An 18330-nucleotide genomic window follows, 5' to 3' on the forward strand; every position below is an offset into this window, starting at 1 on the left:
ATTCGACTATCTCTGTCTCCGTCTAACGCGTCGGACCTCGCACTCGCTCGTGCGTCGCGCTGACCTACCTTACGAACGTGACTGTCGTGACCTAGTTCCGCGTAGTATTTCCAAGAATTTACTACGCGCTACTATCTACGCGCGCGAGATCAATGAACTCGCGCGAGCGCAACGGCGAAACGTAAACAAACGCTTCTATCTCCGAAACTAGCCACCGCATCGACTTGAAACTAAAATCCTCATATCTCCGGAACTAATTACGCTATCGACTCGTACAAACGCTCATTTTAAAGGGCATTTCATCTTCTATCTAATGATCATATCACCTACTATAATTTATGCTATCTTCTATGTTTATTTTGACATTTTCTTTGACGCTACATACTATCTCCGAAACTAACCATCGCATCAACTTGAAACTAAAATCCTCATATCTCCGGAACTAATTACGCTATCGACTCGTACAAACGCTCATTTTAAAGGGCATTTCATCCTCTATCTAATGATCATATCACCTACTATAATTTGTGCTATCTTCTATGTTTATTTTGACATTTTCTTTGACGCTACATACTATCTCCGAAACTAGCCATCGCATCAACTTGAAACTAAAATCCTCATATCTCCGGAACTAATTACGCTATCGACTCGTACAAACGCTCATTTTAAAGGGCATTTCATCCTCTATCTAATGATCATATCACCTACTATAATTTATGCTATTTTCTATGTTTATTTTAACATTTATTTTGACGCTACATACCCAAAGTAGTTTCAACAATTCCTACTGACTATTGTACGGCAAAACTGAATCACAAATAGTTTACTTAATTAAAAATTAATTTAAATTAGTATACAGGGTGTTTGCATAATTACTATGCAATTTTTTCGTAAATAATTGTTTTCTCCGGAATTAACTACGATATCAACTCGAAAGAAAATTCATTTTCAAGGGCGTTTTATCTTCTATCCAATGAAAATTAAACAAATTTTTAACATAAAAGAAAAGGATATCTTACGAATAAACATCAAAAAGAGAAAAAGAAAGACTGGTCATTTGACCGGTCATGGTAGGAATGGGTCTACATGAAATGCCGGTTTAGTATTAATCAAACGTATAGACTCCCGATCTGATCTTTTAAAAAATAGGGCATAGAAAAAATGGTTACAGTTTTGTAATATTACAAAAAGTTTATAGAATTACCTATTTTGCTTTTAAATTCAGCGTAGCATGGGTGCGTTACGGGAATCGAAATCTGACGATTCGTTAAAAGGTTCGTCGTGTTCGCGTTTTAACATGTTTCATCGCGTTATCGTTTTCACCGTGGGACACTCTGTCCGGCTTATTATCCGCGAAAAAGTGAATTACGATCACGCACTTTCTATTGTGCTCCTTTCACGAAGCGCGTACGAAGGTAATGGGCGGGTTAACGCCGCGAGGCACGTGACCAGACAAAAGTTAACGATAGGTTTGAACTCGCGCGCGTTTCTACCCCCCGGTTGTCCTCGCGTCTATTATAGGAATACGCCCCGGATGTGCGTGCACGTCAATTTCGTCGTGGCCGTGTTTCATCCTTCTTTGTTAAACGCGAGTAAATAGAAAAATACCGTGTAAAAACGCTCTTCGATTCCGGATTCAGTGGTTCGCTGCGCCGGTAATGATAGACGGAACAACGACGAGTTCTCGAAAATCTGTTTTCCCCATCGAACGGGGTATATTTCTCGGGGTGCTCGGACATTTTTATGGCGTCGATCGTCCCTCGAGCTGCATCGAAATTTTCGCGCCGGTTAAAGTTTAATACGATCGCCACGCGGTATCCATAAACGGAATCGTTTCGGAGGATGTGCTTAAAAATCAAACGTCGAATGGAATTTTTCCGGCACGTTATTCAATTTGCACGATTATCAACGGTTATAAAAATTACGAGTCATTAGTTTTACGATGAGACAGGAGCTTTACGATTCAACGCGTTTTCGTTAATTTTATCCAGCCGATCCAATCGACGGACGCTGATGGAGCCTCGTTTCGATGAACGATGGTGAATTTTTTTAACCCATATTTTTGCAGCTCGTCGAATGCAAATAACTTGATCCTATTAAAATATCGCAAACAATATACCGTGTCTATCAATCGTCGAGCGTTAATTCGAGAGCAAGGCGAAATTAAATTTGCACGTAGTATTGTCAATTGTACGGCTCGGAATTGGAGAGAATCAACGTCGATAAAAATAGCGAGGAACGTGTGTTTATTCAAATTCGATTTGGCACGCGTAAAAGGGGCTTATACATTATGTGCAAGGCATGCGAGTATCGCGTGCACGTTCCGCGTAGCCTCTCATCAGCTAAGTGCACTTTCATCGCAGTCTCTCGGATAATCGGCGTACGATTTGTTTTAACAAATGAAACGGGAATGCGCCTCGTCGAAGTCGCTTAATTTCAACGGTATTTACTCGCGTTGCATACCGATATTTCCCATTCGGCGAGTTTTAAAAGCTATCGTTGCTTTTTAACGAATTTCGATACGTCGGGCGATGGAAATTTAGCGATTTTATTTGTATCGGCAATTTATTAATTGTACTAAATCTCGTTAACGCTACACCAGAGTACTGTTACGCTTCAAAAGTAAATAAAAATTCAGTTTAAATGGTCGAAAAACATAACTTTACCGTCGATCGAGTATCGAATGATACATTTTTATTTAAAAGTTTCATGATACCCAGGATGTGAACACATTTTTCGGAAATTTAATAAAAAATTTTAAAAAAGAACGTAACGATTTACATTCTCGTAATGAATAGCTCATATACAGGGTGTTCGGCCATCTCTGGGAAAAATTTTAATGGGGAATTCCAGAGAATACCAATTTGTTGATGGAGGCTTCGTTAAAAAGTTATTAACAATTAAATTCAAAAATTTCAAATCGTTCTGGAAAAATTATTTTCGGTTGCGGGACTGAATTACAATTATTTTTGGTGAATACACATACCCCTGAAATCCTACCCACTTTCGAGAAAAAAATTCGAGTAGGTAGTGAAATTTTTAGACGAAATTAAAAAATTTCAAATCATACTAAAAAAATTATACTTAGTTACAGTGGGCAATTACAATCATTTTTGGTCATTATATATACCCCCGAAATCCTACGCATTTTCGAGAAAAAAATTCATTACCGAAAATTTCATGTCTGACCATAGCATTGATATGTTTCACTGAAATTTCATGCAAATCTTTAAAACGTCATAACTTTTGAACGGATTGGACGATTTTAATGTTTAAAAAAGCAAACGACGCGTATTTTAGTGTAGAATATGTAGAAATTCTAAAAATATTCGAAAAGTTGTTCCTTGACCTCCTAAAATGAGAAAAACCCCATTAAAGTGGTCCAATTTTTAAACAGCCATAACTTCTATGATAGTGAATACATTTCAATGAAACTTTTTTCTGAGGTAGAGCTCATGGGTACCTACAAAAAAGTATTGGACAACTTTTCTGTAGGACGTCAAATAAAATTATCGAAAATGAAAAACTAATTTTTAAGAAAAATCAACAGGGAGTAACTGCCTAAATTTTTCGCCGAAAAAAAAAATTTCAAATCGTTCTGGAAAAATTATTTTCGGTTACGGGGGTCAATTACAATCATTTTTGGTGAATAGACATACCGTCGAAATCCTACCTACTTTCGAGAAAAAAATTCGAGAAATTGTGAAATTTTTCGTTGGGAAAAAAAAATTTCAAATCGTTTTGGAAAAATTATTTTCGGTTGCAGGGGTCAATTACAATAATTTTTGGTCATTAGACATACCGTTGAAATCCTACCTACTTACGAGAAAAAAATTCGAGAAAGTGTGAAATTTTTCGATGGAAAAAAAAGATTTCAAATCGTTTTGGAAAAATTATTTTCGATTGCAGGGGTCAATTACAATAATTTTTGGTCATTAGACCTACCCCCGAAATCCTACTCACTTTCTAGAAAAAAATTCAGTATGGTCGGAACTTTAAACGTTAACAACTTTTTGACGAAGCCTCCATCAACAAATTCGTATTCTTGATTTTCGTCCTATTTTAACCTCTAGAATCTCCCATTAAAATTTTTTCTCAGAGGTGGCCGAACACTCTGTATATCATATAAATCGCAATAGCTTACATCTATATGAATTGTGGAATCAGAGATCCCCCATACTCAAACATACAAAGGAGTAAATAACAATAGGATACGTAATGGTACGGCGACGCGAGTAGGGTGGCTGACCAGCAATCCGAAGATCATTGTGGGTTCGAATCCCGTGTAACCCTTCCCTTTTCCTCCACCCCTCGGAATTTGTACACAAAGTTAACGAAATTATGGCGAATTTGTTTGTGATAACAGTTTTATTACATGTCTTTCGATATATTTGAATAGTTCTCGACGCTACGACAATTTCCTACGACCAAGAATGATCTATGGATGCTTTAACAGGGGTGTTGCGAGCGTCGTCGAATATAACCGGCGACATAAAAGAGGGGTGGTCAACTGTAATGAATTCCTGTCGGTCGTGTTCGACTTCCGAGGTTTCCTGAACACGCGACGCAAAGAAACGCGATTTGTCAGACTTTTAATTCGGGTCGCGCGAACATATCGATGCCATTTATTAAATCGGAATATCTCAGCTATCAACTTCCAAGGGAAATAAATTTTCCAGCAGAGCTCATCATCAATTCATGAGATTTTAAATTCTCCCTTCTTCCTTTATTTACATTTTATTTTTACACAACTATATAATCTATTATTCGACTCGATATAATCTTCATTAGGGAATAAGGGAAGGGGGATGATTCTACGCGAAGAAACGAATCGAAAATGTGAAATGAAATTTTTTTCCATAATATTTCATTTTCGAGATAATGGAATTTGAAAATTTCTCGGATACTCGTACGACTGAATACGATTTGCCTGACGCGTCTGTCCATTACTCGCTATTTCTACTTGCACTCGAATCGTGCTCCACTGCACGCGTACTTGTACCAATTATTCTTTCTCTACTTATTCCTACATGCACGATCACTTTGGACATTTCACATTTTAGATAATGGAATTTATTAAATATATTTAATTGCTATATTATAGGTAAAATAGTAGTCCTTTAATACATTTTACACACATATGTATCTTCATTGTTAACTAATTTTGCAAATATCCTCCCGCTCATTCGAGACCAGATCCACTATTATAGAGAACTATTCTAATTTACTACTTAATATCAGTAATCGACGACGAGAAATTAATTCACCTATCCGTACATCGACTTAGAAATGCTCCCGGCGATTCTTCTGAAATCATACCTCGCCCTACCGTGCATTTATCTGCCCACGTTGCTTCCATTATTAAACAGCAGCTATTATTTCCCGTTGAAACGTGACAAAAGACGTTACACGTAAACGCCTTCGCGACTCATCGTGCGCGCTAAACATACACATCAGCCATCATCGCGGAGGTTCAGGGATCGGGTCGTTGAAATAGCGTCGATCGAATCCTTAGGATAATTGCAATGAGAGGTGGATCGAGGGGAATATAATAATAAGACCGAGGAAAACGGCAGATCGTCCGGTACGATAATTACAATAAGAGGAGGACTCACCCTCGGAAGATTCATCGATCTTCCAAGGGGCGACGCGGAGCCATCGGTATAGCAGGCGAGGGTGGCCGGGACTAATGAATTCTTAGTGTCCGTGTCTCGCTTTCGAGCATTCCCGGACACGCGAGCACGAGCAGAGCCTGTATGCGCCTCGCGGTGGTTAATTTAATACAGGTAGATTGCCCGCAGGTATCCAACCCTAACTTTCTCCGTCTCCGCCCTCGGTCGACCGTGTCGCCCCCGCCGCCTCCCTCGGCGACCGTGTAATATACCGTCGCCACCCCACGGCTTTCTCCGCGCTGTTGGCCAACTGCGGGGGTGGAAAGAGTTATAAGCGCGATCCTCCGTCAGCGTGCACCCGCGGTAATGGGACCACGAGGACCGTTGAAATAATACGTCGCGTTTAAGCGGGACACATCTTGGGCTCTTCCTTTTCCAACGAGCTGCGATCTTTTCTAGTGGCCTGAAGAGGACACTAGTTTCACATCCTCCAGTTACGTTCCTCTTCGCCGTTTACACGCGAGCCATTTCGAATTTTGTTAGTAAATAACCCTTTATGTTCTTAAAACGCTCTATTTAAGGGGAGATATAGTGACAACTAAAAATAGAGGCAATTTTAAAGAATTCTTTGGAAACTTTTTCTGACAAATTTTCTGATGATACTGTGGTCCAGTGACTTCTAAATGGAGTTTCATGTTCATGTGCTCTGTTTATTTATTCTTTGAAAAACTCTTCGATTTCAAAGTAGTTTTCAATTTATTATATATACCTTTTCTATACCGATATACGCCGATTCTTTCATTAGAAATTAGCCAATTTGTTACCACCAAGGAATGTTACCGTCCTCGTCGCGATATTTCAGAATTTGTCACCAACGATCTGAACCACTGGATTCGTGCAGACATCGGGAAGAAATCGCGTTAGCCTAAGGTGGATCGGGGAGTCAAAAGGAATCGGTAATTCGATTTTAGAGTGGGTCTCGATGTCTTGGGCGTCGAATACGTCTTGTCCGAGACGCGTGGAGGAGGGTCGAGGGGGGGAGGCGTTGAGAATCTCGTTAGATCGATCGCGAGAGCGCCACGTCCAATTATCGTAATTCTCTTATCGTTCCCTCCCCCTCTCTTTTCCCCCATCGCGGCTCTCCGCGGAACCGAGAAACTCGGAAAATGGTCTTTGAATAAATCAGACCCCGAAGTTCTCGATCCGACTTCGTGATCGCGTGTAGAACCGACGCTTCCAAGGGGCGGAGACGTCGAATTGGCATAAACTTCGGTCTGATTGTCTGTGACGAACTCGTCGGGACGACTTTATGGGAATGTAATGCGTATCTAGTTTTACTGCCGTAATTCTCGATGTTCCCGCGAACCTTCTCCTCTTCTATCCACCGGCGTCGCGTCACGGAACTCGTTACCGGAGATTCTAGGAAGATTTGCCCGTGAGTCGACGATTTCGATGAGGTTCTTTGGAATCGTTCGTTTCCCACCCTGGCAACTCGACCGCTTGATCGTGCGTTTAATAGTTTGTCGTCCAAGGGTTGCGGTTTCTATTCGCTCGGGAGGAAATTGTAATCGACCGAGATTCGTTTCTTATTGCACGTTATTTTTCAAAGCTCGTTTTTCGTTACTCTGGACTACGAATCCATATTTTTATTTATTTATCTGCGTTCGATACAACGTGGTGTCCCATTTTCTACAATTTTAACCCTTAAGTGGAAATCAATTTTCCTTTAACGCATTTAAAAAATAGTGGACTAATGGAGGATTGCATAAATTGTTAGTTTAAGCTTGCAGAGGGTTAAATATATCCCTACAGCCTCCAAACGTCCACCACACATTCTTAGATTCACCTTACCAAAACTAACATTTTCAAGCCCTGTTTCGAACAAGAAGCTCTCGTTGTATTCAAACAGTTACACTTAATCAAGAAACTCCATTCGCAACCCTCTAGCCACGTCGAAACTTTGCAAAAACATGCCCGATCGTATTCGTCAGAATTGGCTCAAGATAATTTCCAAACGTCGAGTCTCTCTGTACGCGAGTTCGAATCAAAAGCGAGGACCATATCGAGGGGATGATACAGCGACGGAAGGAGATAGAAGGGGGCGGGGGTGGACAGTAACGCGATCCACCCTTGCATTCGTCCATCGCGTCCGTACTAATCTGTGGTTCAGTCGTAAACCGTTTAATTCCGTTTCGTGATAAACCGCGGCCGCCGTTTATTGCTCGCTTGGCCACCACCCTCCAACCCCTCGCCACCCCCCTCTGCACGGCCCTTTGGTCACAGTGGACGGGTCGCTGCGTCGATGCGCGACGATTCCGTCCGAGCGAACATAATTAATAGATATTATTTATTCGCGCGGCGTTCGACGTCGCCACCCCCGCCGGACAGGGGGTTGCGTCGCCAAAGGGCGCGTACGCGATGGAATACGGAAGGTCGAGGTCCCTTGATCCGCTTTGCGCTTCACGGCGAGCGAAAGAGGTGAATTCCCCTTTTCTCCGCGACAACCGAGGGTTGGATCGAAAGACGAGGGTCGATCGACGTGCGAGATGTATTTAATTGCGCTTTATCGAGGCTCCTGACCGCGGTCGCTTTTATCGCGATCGAGCTACGCGCTCGTTTCAGAGGGTAGCCTTCTCTGAATCGAACGGTCGGTTCACCCCTTTTATGTTTTTACCGGACATGTTCGCAAGAACCGCTCTCCGACGAAACCTGGGAGTAAACAGCTTATGCTTACAAATATAATCTATTTAGTCTTTCGTTTCGTGGATAAAAATAGACGGGATACTCCAGGTTTTGCTTTTCCTATTTTCGTTAAATCCAGATCACGAATAAAGTTTGCCCGATTCTGCCACGTGGTTGCAAACGAAGCATCGGGAATACATTCTCGTTTAATGGAGAAGTTAAAGCGTAGAAAGAAAGGGGGTAGTTAAAATGCACGAAACGGTCGAAAAGGAACGCTTCCATTCCAGATTTACGCCCAATTTTACTTAGGTATGAGGCAGTTAATGCCGTCGGAGACATCCATCAATTTAATTGGCCAATGTTACCTCCGTCGACGATGGACTATAAACCGTGGGTGTATTGCTAACGAGACGCAACTCGGGGGTAGTTCGGTTTCCCTGTACTGCTGGTCCGTCCGCGATTGCATATATATTGCATACCTCGACCGAGCGGGCGCAGGCTACCGGCTACTGTTAATCAGTTTAGAGTTTATGTCCGTCCATAAACTCGGGTGGCCCCAGTCTAGCTGTCATTAATAAAACCCCCGTTGATAACTCGAAAAGTCGCAAGATACACCCGGGTCCCGGTGGTCCCTCGTCTACTACAGTGGTTCTTAATCATCTTTTTCTACTGCAAATTAGCAACTAAATTTCCCCAGAAAAAAGACACAATTCAGATATACTCAACAAAAAATTTTCGAGATAAAACAACCCTGGACGTACACATTCAACTTCTGTTGCTATCATACTGTCAAGGGGAGGATATTAAGCTACTGAATCGAATGGTACCCGGTTTTGAACGTAGACGACTTACAGTTTTTGACTTAAAATTTTTTTAATCGTACAATAGATGTGATATTATATTTTTTTCCCAAAAGTTGGGTTTAACTATTACTTTCAACGTACGAAGTAGACTTTCTCCGGTGCATCGAGCATTCTACAGTTGTTCAAACTTTCACCAGAGGGTACAAACTCAGGCAAATTAATTCCTCTCCAGCGACAACCGAGGGTTAATCATTTTTCCTGCAATTATAAAGAGCGAATATATATTTCCCCGTGGAAGTTCCTGAACCCCCCCGTTTATTTACGGACCTCTGGATCTCGCGACCCCCCCCAGGTTAAGAACCACTGGTCTAGTGGCTGGTCGTCGTTTCATCGAGTCCTCGTACGCTCTTCTTCAGGGGATGCCAGGCAGGGTTAAAGGCGGAATTCGTTATACGCAGAGAAGAGGAGAAGGATTTACTGCCGCGATCTGCATCGTTCCACGGTATATAACAGCTTTTTCATTTTCATGTCGTCGCTCTTAATCCGCCGTCCTGGATAATTAGCGACCGCGTCGATAGCCCCGCGACGCTTCCCCCCCCCCCCCCCCCCCCCCCCCTCGACGAAAAGGAAACTTCGTTCCCTGCTGTGGCTACTAACGAACCCCCCCTGTGTTTGCGTAAGGACCGATTACGTATTCGAAGAAAAGTTCCTCTCCGAGACGGCATTTCGCGGGGGTGGCTCTCGAGTGTCTCGGTGATTAGGATTCCGGGCTCTGTCTCTCGATCGTTTCTAACTACTTTTTAACTTTAATAGCCACGATGGTGTTTTTCTCATCGAATAAAAATAGGCGCTAACAGTTAAAGAGACATTCTTGTTTTTCTATAAAATTTTATAGTAGGGTCAGTTCTACTTTGGAACATCACAATATTAAAGAATCGTGATTTTGTTATCTACTAACCATGAATGCAATCAATTACACATGTTCGTAAAAGAATATCGAAAAAAATATGTCTGCAGTCTGAGTTTTTGCAAGGTGATCTTTGACCTCATATTGTACATAAGGCAAGTGCATCAGCTTTGAGTTAGCTCGATTATTTCTTCAAATATGGTCAAATTTTCGCAACAATTGAATTTCAACATAAGGAACATATAGTATTCCATATTACGAGCTCTATGAGCCTAAGTAAAAAAGTAAACATTTCCTGAACCGTTATTATATTCCAAATTTGACCGCTACCAGTGAAAGGAGCATAAAATTTCCTATAAATTCATAATGTTTAAGTTCAGAAGAATTCCATATTAGGGCAACTGAATCTCCTCCGTTTCGTTTAGGTTTTTGGAAGTTTCGAACAACGGGGGTTGAAAGGTCATAACGCGTGAGCCAGGACGCCCTGTTAGGGGGATTAAAGCGCTACCGTTGCTGACTGATACATTTCGAGTTTTAACGATGATCCCGGGCAATAACTTCGGGCTTAACCGTGGCGTGAGTTGTGGCTCGCGCTCGATCACCAATCATTGGTTATGTCTCTGGTAATTAACTAATGTTCTTCTCTATGCAAATTACCCGCCGTTTCGTGCTACCGTTCGATTCATCGTCCGGCGCGGGCAACGGTTATTAGCGCGATGCAACGCGCGACGAAGAAACGATCGTCGAAGAGATACGAATGGCGGCCATCGATTCTGAACGCCGGTAATAACGTAATTAGTCCGCGAGGCGAGGCTGGTTTGCGTAACCGTAGAGGAACATCGAAGAAAACTGATGACGAGGAAGGACCGTTGAGCGCCCGTGGGCGGCCCAACGGAGGATTAATCATCTCCGAATGAATGGAGATAGAGATAGCCTCGACGGGGACGATTTATGGCGTAAATGGGTATAGTCGTTTCTAAACAGGCCGCGTTTTTCTTTTTCTTACCCTGGAATCGCAACTAATACGTTCAATTATAAAGGGCGAGCCACTCGAGACAGGCCACCTGAATAACTCATTTACTTTCAACGATTAGCCGGGAACGCTTCGAACTAATCTTGATTAGTTTCAAGGCGGATGCAATCCGACGTCGTTCGCGATACTGAACGTTCTCTTATTTTTAATAGAATCATTAAAACTGAAGGCAAGCATATAACCCCTTAACGTTCATGCCCGAGTTTAACTGCTTTGAAAAACGGTTTAAGGGATGATAATATTTGTTTTCCTTCGAATTATAAGTTAGATACAACATTATAATTAACAAAAACCGCATTTTTAGAAACGAATCCAATAAAGAAAACTGATCATTCTTGGTTAACCTGAAACTAAGTAATATTTTTATTAATCTCAAAAAGCAGACGATTATACTGAACATCGTGTGAGCCGTTGCACGGTTAATGTTTGTCGAAGCAGATTGTGTCCGATGTTTCCGCAGTTGGTTTAATTGTTATCTCCGCGATCTGATAAGTTATTCCCGATGCTTCGTGTGCCCGCGGCGGATTATTCTTGATGCTTCTTAATTCACTTGCGGTTAGATTAGCCCCGACAGCACCTGTGTGTGCCGTAGATCGATCTCACCGATATTTTTCTCCGTTGTCGCGGGTGGGGTGTCTCTTACATCTGCCACGGTAAGTCGTCCACCGTATCAGCTCTAAATCATTCCCCGACATCTGTATCCACCGTGTCACGTGACTACCAATATTTACTCTGTCTCGTACAATAGGTTATCTCCCGTATCTCTCCTATTTAGTCTAATAAATCATCTTTAATACCTGTTATGGTAGCTTCAAATATTTCCTGTATATTCCGCGAACACGTTATCTCCGTTTCCCCTTGCGACTGGCTTCGACGTATAATCCCTAATAATTTCTAAGTACCGTGCCACAATATCTCCTATTTCCTGGATCCACTATACGGAGACGCGTTCCTTGTACGTCTTATACGTAACGCGATCTCCTTGTATCTTCCATAACAGCTACCACCTTTGACGTCGAGCTTATATTTATATATACGCGCTAGACAGGGCGTATCGTTGTAATAAACCAGGGAGAATATCGTCAACATTGTTAGCGACGTTCGCAAAGGCTTCGACGCTGTGTCGTCGGGATTGGAAAACTGCTAAAGTCTCTGGGAAATGCGTCAATTTCGAGGACGTTATTCAGGACGGAGGCAATTTATTTTGTTTAAAATCTTTCTATTCGACGACTGTTTGGTTATCGATGTTAAAAACAATTCACACGGTATTAATTGACGAAATTATATTGGACGATCTTGGCTATAATAGGATCTATCTCAATTGGCCGCTCAAGGGTGCTTATCCGTGCTATACCGTTTGTCTATTCCACCACCCGGTATCTCGTGTCTCAAGCGGCCAGTTGAATTTGATCCAACTATAATGCAGGTCATCGCTTCTGGTCATACGAGACCTGCAACGCTACCTGGAAACCGTACTGGAGTTAATTGAAATGAATGAACATCCCTATTAACAAAGAAGACAGCTTTCAATATCACGTATTGATAATTTCTACTGCTATGTATAATGTAGAACCAAGTGTAATATTTGTGTTCTTTGATATCATCAAAGAAGTAGCAATTGTTAAATGTATAGGATTATGTATAGAATGCAATTGTTAAAAATCGACAGGGGGTAGGTGTCTAAATTTTTCGGCGAAATTGAAAAGTTTCAAATCGTTCTGGAAAAATTATTTTCGGTTCCGGGGGTCAATTGTAAGCATTTTTGGTCAACAGGCATACCCCCGAAATCCTACCCACTTTCTAGAAAAAAATTCGAGAATGTGTGAAATTTTTCGATGGAAAAAAAAAATTTCAAATCGTTTTGGAAAAATTATTTTCAGTCACGGGGGTCAATTACAATCATTTTTGGTGAATAGACATATCCCCGAAATCTTGTGCATTTTCGAGAAAAAAATTCAGTACAGTCAGAACTTTAAACTTTCATAACTGTTTGACAAAGCCTTCATCAACAAATTGGTATTTTTTATTTTCGTCTTATTTTGGCCTCTCGAATCCCCCTGTATAATATAGGACCAAGTATAGTATTTGTGTTCGTTTGTACCATCAAAGAAGCAGCGACTGTTAAATGTATAACACGAATGAATCGTGGTACCAAAATGGACGTCGTTTCGAACGTCCACAAGTACCATCCCTATTCGTAATTGAATCATTCGTCTTCCAAGGGTTAACAATTACATCTGTTAGTGTAATAAATGCATTTTCTGAGTCTGAAGTTTAAATAACCGCGGTATGTGTAAAATATTTGAAGATCGCGTCGTGGCCGAAGGGTTAATTCGCGTCACGCCTCGGTGGTGTTCAGGAGCGGCGCTCATTTGCATCCGGAGATGGCCGCGCGATGCGTCGTGTAATAATTATTACGATCTACCCGCGAAAGAGCATAGTTTCGACGTTGCGTAAAAGCGGCCGATAAGATCATCGAGTGCGTGCCCCACGGGAACCCTCGTAGAACGCGCGTGCGTCACGCACGCGTCCAACCCTCTCTTCTCGTCGTGCATACTCCTTTCGACGATGCGGGATCAGCGTCGTCGTCGTCGTCTACGTCGTCGTTGCACGCATACTGACCTTCGCCAACGACGCCGCGAGGGTCGCCGGGCCTCTCCAGGGCTACTCATGGAAATTACGTCGTTTTCAATTAAGTTCGAGGGCGAATCATCGTGATAACGGGCGTCATTCGTGCGCAGGTTGTACCGCTACGTGTCATTAATAACGCTCGTTCCCTTGGTTGGGTAGTTCTTGAGGGCCCATCAACTTTTTCTGGTCTCGGGGTGTTTCTTGACTGATGATGGGGGTCCTTTTTATAACGAGGATCACCGCTACGCCAATTTTATTCCCGACTAAACTCTTTCCTGATCTAACTCTTGCCCAGGATTTCTCTTAACCAAAGTTGGGTGAATTTTATTTCCGAATAAAAAATAGAAATTGTTGACAACACAGTGGGGCAAATTTTATTTTAGAATTACGAATATATATAATTAGCTCTTTCTGTTTAATCTATGATATATTAAGCTAAAAACACCCTTTTTCTGAATAATCATACACAATAATCGATACGTAATGGTAAACACTTTTCTCCGAGATTAACGGTGGATTTTCTTAATGCATTGCGGCATAAAGTGTACAGATAAAAATGTAACCATTTACGCGAAATCGATCTCGCCTCTTTAAACGACCGAAAACCCGTTGCTCTGGGATATTCGCTGACGGATGTAACAATTTCCACCCCCGAATGCGTATCAAGGTCGCCCGAAATGGATCCTCGACGCGAAAATCGTGTCGTTTACAATGTAATTCGCTCGCTCGGATTCCTATCGGTTATTTCTCGACGTTCGTTCTATTTTCGCGCGTCTCTTGTATCCGTTTTTAATTGCTCGAGAGGGCTCGGTTAATCGGGCACGTCAGCCAACGGACGCCGCTTAATGAAAGCAAATAAAGTAGCCTGGAAATAAATTCTGTAGGGTCCGAAAACGAAAGAGACCCGACAGAGACGGAGAGAAAGAGAGAAAGAGGAGGTCATCGTTGAAACGTTGATGTATATATTGACCCGTTGAACGGCTGCGGAGGGGACCTATATTGGACACTCTCGGGAATTAGGTTTCGCGGTTTCAATTAGGATCGCGGACGAGTTATCGCAATAACAGAGAGTGAAAGGGAAAGAGAGAGAGACGTAGTGGACGATTCCCGGGGCTCGTTCGCGTCGAAATTGCACGAAGAGCACACCCGATGAGATTTCATTTCGATCAAACCGCCCCGGAATTCCTCTCGGCGATCCACGCTCGAAGAATTTTCGCTGACTTTATTGACGCTAATCGCGGACTCGTCGAGACAGCAATAACCGTGTAAATATTATCAGCGTCTAGCAGAAGTTTAAAATAATTATTTTTCGCAACTTTAGGCAACGAAACATTTCCGGTTTTCAACGTGATTTGAACGCGCGAGGAATAAGCTTTTATCTAAATTCATGGATCGATGGGGGAAGGTTTTTTAAAAAAAAAATATGTCTGCTAAAATATTATCTCATCCCCGCCCTGCGAGGTTCGCCAACGTTGTCGAAGGCTCGAGAATAACGGTGTTTTACGGCGTTGCTGCGTGCTCCCCTGAAAATATGTGCCAATTACGCGTATTCTGCGTCGAAGTACGGCGTAGCACGCGCCGCGGTATTACCCGTGTACTTACGTGTCCTAGGCGTGCACGACAAAATAGCGCCCGGATAACGGAATCATCCATTAACCATAGAAGAAGGTAATATGCCATTAACACGCGCGAAAGGGCGTGCTGACCTATCCCACTGTCGGAACCCGTACGCTAGAAAGGGGAAAAGGTAATGGGGTGGAGGCGGCCACCCTTTCCTGGTCGCCGTGGCACAGTTGATTACCATGTGATACGATTCCTTCGGGCGAATAACCTCCAGGAACAGGTCATTAATTTTGACCAGATGAGGAGAAAATAGTTTCGTAAGAACGGTTTAATTGCAACCACTAAACTCTATCACACACCCAACCTCCATCGTATTCAAGATTGCATTGCAGTTTAAAAAACAATTCTACATCAATCGAAACCTGTGGTTAACAGATATTTATTAATACCTTGGGATGATTGTTTCTGAAAGACGTAAATAATACCAGTAATAATAATAGAAATGCCATAGAAATAACAAAGTAATTAAGTTAGTATAATATCGCTCGTAACAGTATTAAAATTCCAGGCTGAGTGATCGAGAAATCGAGAAATTGTTCGAAGCGTTTCTCGATAAAGCGAGGCGAATAAAATTTCCCCCGCGGTAAATGGAGTGGATTTAATTGAGAGAGTCGAAGTGGAATCTCTCTGTGGTCTTCTTCGCTAGTTTGTACGACGCAGTCGACGAACCAGCGGAACGTGATATTTTGAAACGAAATTCCAGCTCGAATCTCATCTAGAAACGCCTACATAAGAGTCCAGAAAAATGCAGACGGTCTGGCTGGCACCGTTGATGCAGTTTCGGTGCAGCAGCCGCGAGAAATATAAAATCCTTCCAGCGACGACTTTGAATCGCGAAATTATTCAAAGTGTTTCACGCGGTTTCGGGGCGTCCACGTCGTTTCCTTCGCTCTACGCGCGCGACTTCTGCTCGTCCTTTTCCACGTTCTTGTTCCACCGTCGCGGCAGTTCCTGTTTCAAGCATTTGCAAATGAACTTTCCATAAAATTTTATCGCGCTCGCGAGAGAAAGGAGAACCCGTCACGTCCGCCTTAATTTATACGTGGCTGTTGGTACCGCGATTTTTCTCGATCCTCGACGGGCGAAGACGTCCGGCACCGGAGCGACGATGCATTTTCCGCGACGATAATTTCGCAATTAGAAATACAATCGAAGGTTCGTCGCCGATGCGCGTTCAATTTGCATTTAAAAGGGCGAACGTTTAACTCGGGGGCCATTCGTACGGCGGGGAGATTAAATTTCATGCTTCTTTTATTGCGTTTACTTTGCTCCTTGCGCCGTCGCTCCAGGAATTTTATCGCCGAACGATGATGAAGTCCGATCCAACAACGTCGAGGAACGCTGCGTAACGTTTCCTGGGAAAAGTCGCGCGAATTCGTAAGCAGCGCATCGGCTCTCTGGAGGAATAAAAATGTCGGCACCGTTGACGATGTAATTTCAAGAATTACTAGAAATTCTTTACAATCTCGGTACGAACGATGTCTGTTTACCCGGTGTATTTTTTCAAGAACTCTTCTAGATTTTCCTAATCTCCCGACGCAGATCCAGTATAAAACGTACAGTCTGCCACGAAGCATAAGCTTCCAGGAAAACATATTTTACGGTTAAAAATTCTAATATGTCGTATATGAAAAATATGGAGATCGCTACTTGTCTCGTCTACGTCTAACCGTAATAACCTCTAACGCACGAGATTGAACCCACTATTAAATAATAATATATCAGTTTCTTAAACGTACTTTCAATCCGTAGAAAGATCTCTGCGAAAATATCTCTCTCTACCTCGGAGTTATTTTCTTACAGAAATTACCTTCCCGCGAACGTTCCACGGGCTTTATATCAATTTCATTTCGCGAAGGAAGAGGAAGCGTACGTTAACGATTCCGGCGGTGGAAGATACGTCACGATCGTTGTCTCTCACGTGGCGAAGGTACGGGAGACGCTCGAACACGTGCAGCCGAGCCAAAAACTTTTATGAGTTTTAATCAGACGAACGAGCGGCCGAGTGCCGTGATGCGAGTTCATTTGCGCTAATGAAATCAGTGTTATCTCCTCGACTTCGTGTCTCGTATTGCGCCCAACGTTCCACGCGAAACCGTATTGTAAAGCGTGATGGCGGAGCCCCGGTGGTCGTAAGTCCGCGAAGGGAACAGGAAATATTCGCGTATACGTCGTTCATGCGTGTACTCGGTGCGTGCGTTGCTTGGATTTCGTTTGGACATACAGAAGATAACTAATTCGCTCAAACGAGTGTTCGGGGGGTTTATTAATGGCGAAGAAGTGCAACGAAATTGTGTTTTAAATTTTTATTTTCGTATTGTAATGATGATGAATTTTTTTTGTTTACAGAGGAACGTGTTTCGAGACCCCCTGATCGTGTTTCGGCTGTAAAAATTATGTATTTGGAGAATGTATGTATTGTTCGACGAAGCGAGAGGGAGGTTCAGATGCGCATGCGCACGAGTGAGTCTCGACTCTCGTCACCTCTCAGTCTGCGCCTGGGCGCTGTGATGATCGCACTCTCTTACGGCTGCTCCCTACTCGAGTACAAGTCTCTTCTTTGGGTGAGTTGGTTCCTGAGAAATATATTCAATTTAGAATGAAATACCCTATAGGAAACGTCCTTACAATGAAATATATTTGGAATTAAGACCTCTACTTAACTATCCCTACTTGAAACACCAGGAAAGTACAAACTAACAATTCCATCATAAAAATCTATAATCATCCCTCTACGAATATTTACAAATTAACATGCACCATCCCAATCTAGCCTTAAGTTTTTTTTAACGATGTACGAACATTTGCGTTTGGATTATCTAAACAATGCCTCGAAATTGAATATGGCTCCCATTATAGTAAGGTTTACATCGTTGTTCGTCGCGTAATATTCGTAATTACATTGGAATAACAGCGAGGCACGGTCGTTTGCATAATATTAGTCCGTTCGGCGACACCTGGCCGCGATACTCAGCGATAATTCCGGCGCTATTACTTTCGCGAATTGTTACCCCACGCAAGTATTTTTGCAGGGGACCC

The 18330-nt window shown here is 42.5% G+C and overlaps 1 long non-coding RNA gene across 1 annotated transcript in view; it reads left to right on the forward strand.

Moving 5' to 3' along the window:
- The window catches only part of LOC143341107 (uncharacterized), a 59359-nt gene extending 41520 nt beyond the window's left edge, over positions 1-17839 (forward strand). The window contains exon 3 of the long non-coding RNA XR_013079559.1: positions 17641-17839. This is a non-coding gene — a long non-coding RNA (uncharacterized LOC143341107). The remainder of the gene's footprint in view (positions 1-17640) is intronic.
- Positions 17840-18330: the final 491 nt, after the last annotated feature.

The sequence above is a fragment of the Colletes latitarsis genome, chromosome 4 (assembly GCF_051014445.1).
Source record: "Colletes latitarsis isolate SP2378_abdomen chromosome 4, iyColLati1, whole genome shotgun sequence".
Lineage (NCBI taxonomy): Eukaryota > Metazoa > Arthropoda > Insecta > Hymenoptera > Colletidae > Colletes > Colletes latitarsis.